This window comes from Dendrobates tinctorius, unplaced genomic scaffold (assembly GCF_039654945.1).
Source record: "Dendrobates tinctorius isolate UK_male_01 unplaced genomic scaffold, ASM3965494v1 ptg000350l, whole genome shotgun sequence".
NCBI lineage: Eukaryota > Metazoa > Chordata > Amphibia > Anura > Dendrobatidae > Dendrobates > Dendrobates tinctorius.
This window is the reverse complement of record NW_027362016.1, coordinates 3,106,749-3,115,043: the sequence shown is the minus strand read 5'-3', so window position 1 is coordinate 3,115,043 and position 8,295 is coordinate 3,106,749. Positions and strand designations below refer to the sequence as shown.

The 8,295-nt window shown below is 35.6% G+C and overlaps 1 non-coding gene across 1 annotated transcript; it reads right to left on the bottom strand.

The window, feature by feature from the left end:
- Nucleotides 1-5,442: 5,442 nt before the first annotated feature.
- TRNAL-CAG (transfer RNA leucine (anticodon CAG)) lies at nt 5,443-5,525 on the bottom strand. Its single transcript has one exon. It is a non-coding gene; the product is annotated as a tRNA-Leu (tRNA).
- Between the last annotated feature and the right edge of the window lie 2,770 nt (nt 5,526-8,295).

Genomic DNA, 8,295 nt, shown 5'->3' with positions numbered 1-8,295 from the left:
GGTTTTGCAATGCAGATTTTGCAGGAATACCTTGCAGATGAAATTTGCAGAGTACCAAAACAGCAGAAAACCTCCCAAAGTGACCACATTTTAGAAATTATTTTGCCCAATGAGTTAATCAACACCTGCAATTACTATTGTCAGCCTATAGGTGTTTTCACTCTGAACCATCCAGCATTGCAAGTATGCCAGTTTAGTGCCCAGCTTTTGCTTGCAGAGACAAGCAACCCATACATTTTTAAGTGGGCTCTACTCACTGGAGCAATGTCAAATATGTAGATGCTTTGTCTCACCATTAAAGTAGAAACCTCCTATATTTCAAATTAAAGATGACGGACCTGTGTGGAGCTTGTGTTTTTTGCCTTTTTGACTTTGTCCACAGCATATTTTTTAAGGACATTTGTCTCAGTAATGCCTCAGTGTTTCAAAGTCAAACAAGCTGACTATAATCATTCAGCTAGTGTCTGATAAGTGCTGTCTGTTTCAGCTATCAGGTTACCTTTTAATCCTCTTACAGCTAAGTCAATCTGAAATAAAACAAAATAGAGGAAAAATTACTAAAAAACATTAATGTGTTCAAAAGGAAAAAGTTACCGTTTCTCAAATTTTTAACATTTTGTTTTCTGTAGATAGTTAAGATTTTTAGGCCTTTTGATCATGATCAGTCCATGTGCTTTGTTTAATATCTCCTTAAAATGTAAACGGTGAAGAAAAAGCATTTTGCCGAAACCCGGGACCTTTAGATCTTCAGTCTAACGCTCTCCCAACTGAGCTATTTCGGCCATATCTATACATTTTCTGGGGGGTTTGACAAAAATTTAGAGAAAATATTTTATTGATTGTTAAAAGTGAGACCATTTGTCCCAAAATGTGCTGAAACATGTCAGAATGACATGGGCATTTCACATTTTTTAAACTATGATTACCTACTTGTTAAGTTTTTGTTTATTAAGTATCGTTATGGTCTATTGATGTATGAGGTGAAAACTATGAAAGTAGACTTACCAGCAAATCCGTTTCTAGATATATTTCATGACAGCACTGTAGAAGGTTGATTCCCTACCCTAATAGGGACAGAGAACACAAAGAGGTGAAATAGTCCCTCCTCATTTACTGTCCAAAGGATTTTTCTAGTGCCAAAAGAACAACAGACATATGCACAAAAAATCTGTTTGATGTTCCTAGAGTTCTTTTATGAGAGGACAAATTCAGATTCACTCCAAAGACTCTCAGGAAATTTTTCAAAACCACATTACTAAGTTTTGTTTGACCTCATCTAATCAATAAACGAAGATAAAGTATCTTGAAATTAAATGTTGATGTCAGAAGTGGGATTTGAACCCACGCCTCCAGGGTAGAGTGCGACCTGAACGCAGCGCCTTAGACCGCTCAGCCATCCTACCTTCGATATGCAATTGGAACTTAACTCTTTCCATGCTAGTCAGCAGAAATGTTACCATTCCTTGTGATTAAAAACTTGTCACACCACCCCAAAAAAGTCAATAAATAACATTTTTTATATGCGTACTTTTCGTCTGCATTAATTTTTAAACCTCCATTTATTTTGTTTGGATATTAGAAATGTTAGATTTCTCACAAATGCGGTGATGCACCACATTTCTTCAGAAACTACTGTTTGGCCACACAGCAGGGCTTTGAAAGGAAGAGCCCTATTTGGGTTTTGCAATGCAGATTTTGCAGGAATACCTTGCAGATGAAATTTGCAGAGTACCAAACAAGCAGAAAACCTCCCAAAGTGACCACATTTTAGAAATTATTTTGCACAATGAGTTAATCAACACCTGCAATTACTATTGTCAGCCTATAGGTGTTTTCACTCTGAACCATCCAGCATTGCAAGTATGCCAGTTTAGTGCCCAGCTTTTGCTTGCAGAGACAAGCAACCCATACATTTTTAAGTGGGCTCTACTCACTGGAGCAATGTCAAATATGTAGATGCTTTGTCTCACCATTAAAGTAGAAACCTCCTATATTTCAAATTAAAGATGACGGACCTGTGTGGAGCTTGTGTTTTTTGCCTTTTTGACTTTGTCCACAGCATATTTTTTAAGGACATTTGTCTCAGTAATGCCTCAGTGTTTCAAAGTCAAACAAGCTGACTATAATCATTCAGCTAGTGTCTGATAAGTGCTGTCTGTTTCAGCTATCAGGTTACCTTTTAATCCTCTTACAGCTAAGTCAATCTGAAATAAAACAAAATAGAGGAAAAATTACTAAAAAACATTCATGTGTTCAAAAGGAAAAAGTTACCGTTTCTCAAATTTTTAACATTTTGTTTTCTGTAGATAGTTAAGATTTTTAGGCCTTTAGATCATGATCAGTCCATGTGCTTTGTTTAATATCTCCTTAAAATGTAAACGGTGAAGAAAAAGCATTTTGCTGAAACCCGGGATCTTTAGATCTTCAGTCTAACTCTCTCCCAACTGAGCTATTTCTGCCATATCTATACATTTTCTGGGGGGTTTGACACTCTGCAAATGTCAAGTGTCACACCTGGAGGGATATATTATAATTTTTAATTTGACTGTTTTTTGAAGCATGATTTCTATTTGAAACGCCTTCCATTTTGCTGTACATATTTAATAACATTCATTAACTATTTGTGAATGAGTAGAAAAAGACAGCAATTTTGCCATTGAATTTTTACATTTTCAGTTTGTCTCCATGCACCAGTATAATTCTGACCCTGTGCTTCTAGAATAGGTCATGGTCGCACATAAAACACAATTTGCATGCATAATGTTACATCAAGTTTTATTTTTTATGAGCTGCAAACAATTGGAGCAAAAAAGAGACAAAAATTTAGAGAAAATATTTTATTGATTGTTAAAAGTGAGACCATTTGTCCCAAAATGTGCTGAAACATGTCAGAAGGACATGGGCATTTCACATTTTTTAAACTATGATTACCTACTTGTTAAGTTTTTGTTAATTAAGTATCGTTATGGTCTATTGATGTATGAGGTGAAAACTATGAAAGTAGACTTACCAGCAAATCCGTTTCTAGATATATTTCATGACAGCACTGTAGAAGGTTGATTCCCTACCCTAATAGGGACAGAGAACACAAAGAGGTGAAATAGTCCCTCCTCATTGACTGTCCAAAGGATTTTTCTAGTGCCAAAAGAACAGCAGACATATGCACAAAAAATCTGTTTGATGTTCCTAGAGTTCTTTTTTGAGAGGACAAATTCAGATTCACTCCAAAGACTCTCAGGAAATTTTTCAAAACCACATTACTAAGTTTTGTTTGACCTCATCTAATCAATAAATGAAGATAAAGTTTCTTGAAATTAAATGTTGATGTCAGAAGTGGGATTTGAACCCACGCCTCCAGGGGAGACTGCGACCTGCGACTGCGACAAAATAGAGGAAAAATTACTAAAAAACATTCATGTGTTCAAAAGGAAAAAGTTACCGTTTCTCAAATTTTTAACAGAGACTGCCACCTGAACGCAGCGCCTTAGACCGCTCGGCCATCCTGACTTCGATATGCAATTGGAACTTAACTCCTTCCATGCTAGTCAGCAGAAATGTTACCATCCCTTGTGATTAAAAACTTGTCACACCACCCCAAAAAAGTCAATAAATAACATTTTTTATATGCGTACTTTTCGTCTGCATTAATTTTTAAACCTCCATTTATTTTGTTTGGATATTAGAAATGTTAGATTTCTCACAAATGCGGTGATGCACCACATTTCTTCAGAAACTACTGTTTGGCCACACAGCAGGGCTTTGAAAGGAAGAGCCCTATTTGGGTTTTGCAATGCAGATTTTGCAGGAATACCTTGCAGATGAAATTTGCAGAGTACCAAAACAGCAGAAAACCTCCCAAAGTGACCACATTTTAGAAATTATTTTGCACAATGAGTTAATCAACACCTGCAATTACTATTGTCAGCCTATAGGTGTTTTCACTCTGAACCATCCAGCATTGCAAGTATGCCAGTTTAGTGCCCAGCTTTTGCTTGCAGAGACAAGCAACCCATACATTTTTAAGTGGGCTCTACTCACTGGAGCAATGTCAAATATGTAGATGCTTTGTCTCACCATTAAAGTAGAAACCTCCTATATTTCAAATTAAAGATGACGGACCTGTGTGGAGCTTGTGTTTTTTGCCTTTTTGACTTTGTCCACAGCATATTTTTTAAGGACATTTGTCTCAGTAATGCCTCAGTGTTTCAAAGTCAAACAAGCTGACTATAATCATTCAGCTAGTGTCTGATAAGTGCTGTCTGTTTCAGCTATCAGGTTACCTTTTAATCCTCTTACAGCTAAGTCAATTTGAAATAAAACAAAATAGAGGAAAAATTACTAAAAAACATTCATGTGTTCAAAAGGAAAAAGTTACCGTTTCTCAAATTTTTAACATTTTGTTTTCTGTAGATAGTTAAGATTTTTAGGCCTTTTGATCATGATCAGTCCATGTGCTTTGTTTAATATCTCCTTAAAATGTAAACGGTGAAGAAAAAGCATTTTGCCGAAACCCGTGATTGGACCAGGGACCTTTAGATCTTCAGTCTAACGCTCTCCCAACTGAGCTATTTCGGCCATATCTATACATTTTCTGGGGGGTTTGACACTCTGCAAATGTCAAGTGTCACACCTGGAGGGATATATTATAATTTTTCATTTGACTGTTTTTTGAAGCATGATTTCTATTTGAAACGCCTTCCATTTTGCTGTACATATTTAATAACATTCATTAACTATTTGTGAATGAGTAGAAAAAGACAGCAATTTTGCCATTGAATTTTTACATTTTCAGTTTGTCTCCATGCACCAGTATAATTCTGACCCTGTGCTTCTAGAATATATCATGGTCGCACATAAAACACAATTTGCATGCATAATGTTACATCAAGTTTTATTTTTTATGAGCTGCCAACAATTGGAGCAAAAAAGAGACAAAAATTTAGAGAAAATATTTTATTGATTGTTAAAAGTGAGACCATTTGTCCCAAAATGTGCTGAAACATGTCAGAAGGACATGGGCATTTCACATTTTTTAAACTATGATTACCTACTTGTTAAGTTTTTGTTAATTAAGTATCGTTATGGTCTATTGATGTATGAGGTGAAAACTATGAAAGTAGACTTACCAGCAAATCCGTTTCTAGATATATTTCATGACAGCACTGTAGAAGGTTGATTCCCTACCCTAATAGGGACAGAGAACACAAAGAGGTGAAATAGTCCCTCCTCATTGACTGTCCAAAGGATTTTTCTAGTGCCAAAAGAACAACAGACATATGCACAAAAAAACCTGTTTGATGTTCCTAGAGTTCTTTTTTGAGAGGACAAATTCAGATTCACTCCAAAGACTCTCAGGAAATTTTTCAAAACCACATTACTAAGTTTTGTTTGACCTCATCTAATCAATAAATGAAGATAAAGTTTCTTGAAATTAAATGTTGATGTCAGAAGTGGGATTTGAACCCACGCCTCCAGGGAAGACTGCGACCTGAACGCAGCGCCTTAGACCGCTCGGCCATCCTGACTTCGACATGCAATTGGAACTTAACTCCTTCCATGCTAGTCAGCACAAATGTTACCATCCCTTGTGATTAAAAACTTGTCACACCACCCCAAAAAAGTCAATAAATAACATTTTTTATATGCGTACTTTTCGTCTGCATTAATTTTTAAACCTCCATTTATTTTGTTTGGATATTAGAAATGTTAGATTTCTCACAAATGCGGTGATGCACCACATTTCTTCAGAAACTACTGTTTGGCCACACAGCAGGGCTTTGAAAGGAAGAGCCCTATTTGGGTTTTGCAATGCAGATTTTGCAGGAATACCTTGCAGATGAAATTTGCAGAGTACCAAAACAGCAGAAAACCTCCCAAAGTGACCACATTTTAGAAATTATTTTGCACAATGAGTTAATCAACACCTGCAATTACTATTGTCAGCCTATAGGTGTTTTCACTCTGAACCATCCAGCATTGCAAGTATGCCAGTTTAGTGCCCAGCTTTTGCTTGCAGAGACAAGCAACCCATACATTTTTAAGTGGGCTCTACTCACTGGAGCAATGTCAAATATGTAGATGCTTTGTCTCACCATTAAAGTAGAAACCTCCTATATTTCAAATTAAAGATGACGGACCTGTGTGGAGCTTGTGTTTTTTGCCTTTTTGACTTTGTCCACAGCATATTTTTTAAGGACATTTGTCTCAGTAATGCCTCAGTGTTTCAAAGTCAAACAAGCTGACTATAATCATTCAGCTAGTGTCTGATAAGTGCTGTCTGTTTCAGCTATCAGGTTACCTTTTAATCCTCTTACAGCTAAGTCAATCTGAAATAAAACAAAAGAGAGGAAAAATTACTAAAAAACATTCATGTGTTCAAAAGGAAAAAGTTACCGTTTCTCAAATTTTTAACATTTTGTTTTCTGTAGATAGTTAAGATTTTTAGGCCTTTAGATCATGATCAGTCCATGTGCTTTGTTTAATATCTCCTTAAAATGTAAACGGTGAAGAAAAAGCATTTTGCCGAAACCTGGGATTGGACCAGGGACCTTTAGATCTTCTGTCTAACGCTCTCCCAAATGAGCTATTTCAGCCATATCTATACATTTTCTGGGGGGTTTGACACTCTGCAAATGTCAAGTGTCACACCTGGAGGGATATATTATAATTTTTCATTTGACTGTTTTTTGAAGCATGATTTCTATTTGAAACGCCTTCCATTTTGCTGTACATATTTAATAACATTCATTAACTATTTGTGAATGAGTAGAAAAAGACAGCAATTTTGCCATTGAATTTTTACATTTTCAGTTTGTCTCCATGCACAAGTATAATTCTGACCCTGTGCTTCTAGAATAGGTCATGGTCGCACATAAAACACAATTTGCATGCATAATGTTACATCAAGTTTTATTTTTTATGAGATGCAAACAATTGGAGCAAAAAAGAGACAAAAATTTAGAGAAAATATTTTATTGATTGTTAAAAGTGAGACCATTTGTCCCAAAATGTGCTGAAACATGTCAGAAGGACATGGGCATTTCACATTTTTTAAACTATGATTACCTACTTGTTAAGTTTTTGTTTATTAAGTATCGTTATGGTCTATTGATGTATGAGGTGAAAACTATGAAAGTAGACTTACCAGCAAATCTGTTTCTAGATATATTTCATGACAGCACTGTAGAAGGTTGATTCCCTACCCTAATAGGGACAGAGAACACAAAGAGGTGAAATAGTCCCTCCTCATTGACTGTCCAAAGGATTTTTCTAGTGCCAAAAGAACAACAGACATATGCACAAAAAATCTGTTTGAAGTTCCTAGAGTTCTTTTTTGAGAGGACAAATTCAGATTCACTCCAAAGACTCTCAGGAAATTTTTCAAAACCACATTTCTAAGTTTTGTTTGACCTCATCTAATCAATAAATGAAGATAAAGTTTCTTGAAATTAAATGTTGATGTCAGAAGTGGGATTTGAACCCACGCCTCCAGGGGAGACTGCGACCTGCGACTGCGACAAAATAGAGGAAAAATTACTAAAAAACATTCATGTGTTCAAAAGGAAAAAGTTACCGTTTCTCAAATTTTTAACATTTTGTTTTCTGTAGATAGTTAAGATTTTTAGGCCTTTTGATCATGATCAATCCATGTGCTTTGTTTAATATCTCCTTAAAATGTAAACGGTGAAGAAAAAGCATTTTGCCGAAACCCGGGATTGGACCAGGGACCTTTAGATCTTCAGTCTAACGCTCTCCCAACATTTTATGGGGGGTTTGACACTCTGCAAATGTCAAGTGTCACACCTGGAGGGATATATTATAATTTTTCATTTGACTGTTTTTTGAAGCATGATTTCTATTTGAAACGCCTTCCATTTTGCTGTACATATTTAATAACATTCATTAACTATTTGTGAATGAGTAGAAAAAGACAGCAATTTTGCCATTGAATTTTTACATTTTCAGTTTGTCTCCATGCACCAGTATAATTCTGACCCTGTGCTTCTAGAATAGGTCATGGTCGCACATAAAACACAATTTGCATGCATAATGTTACATCAAGTTTTATTTTTTATGAGATGCAAACAATTGGAGCAAAAAAGAGACAAAAATTTAGAGAAAATATTTTATTGATTGTTAAAAGTGAGACCATTTGTCCCAAAATGTGCTGAAACATGTCAGAATGACATGGGCATTTCAAATTTTTTAAACTATGATTACCTACTTGTTAAGTTTTTGTTTATTAAGTATCATTATGGTCTATTGATGTATGAGGTGAAAACTATGAAAGTAGAC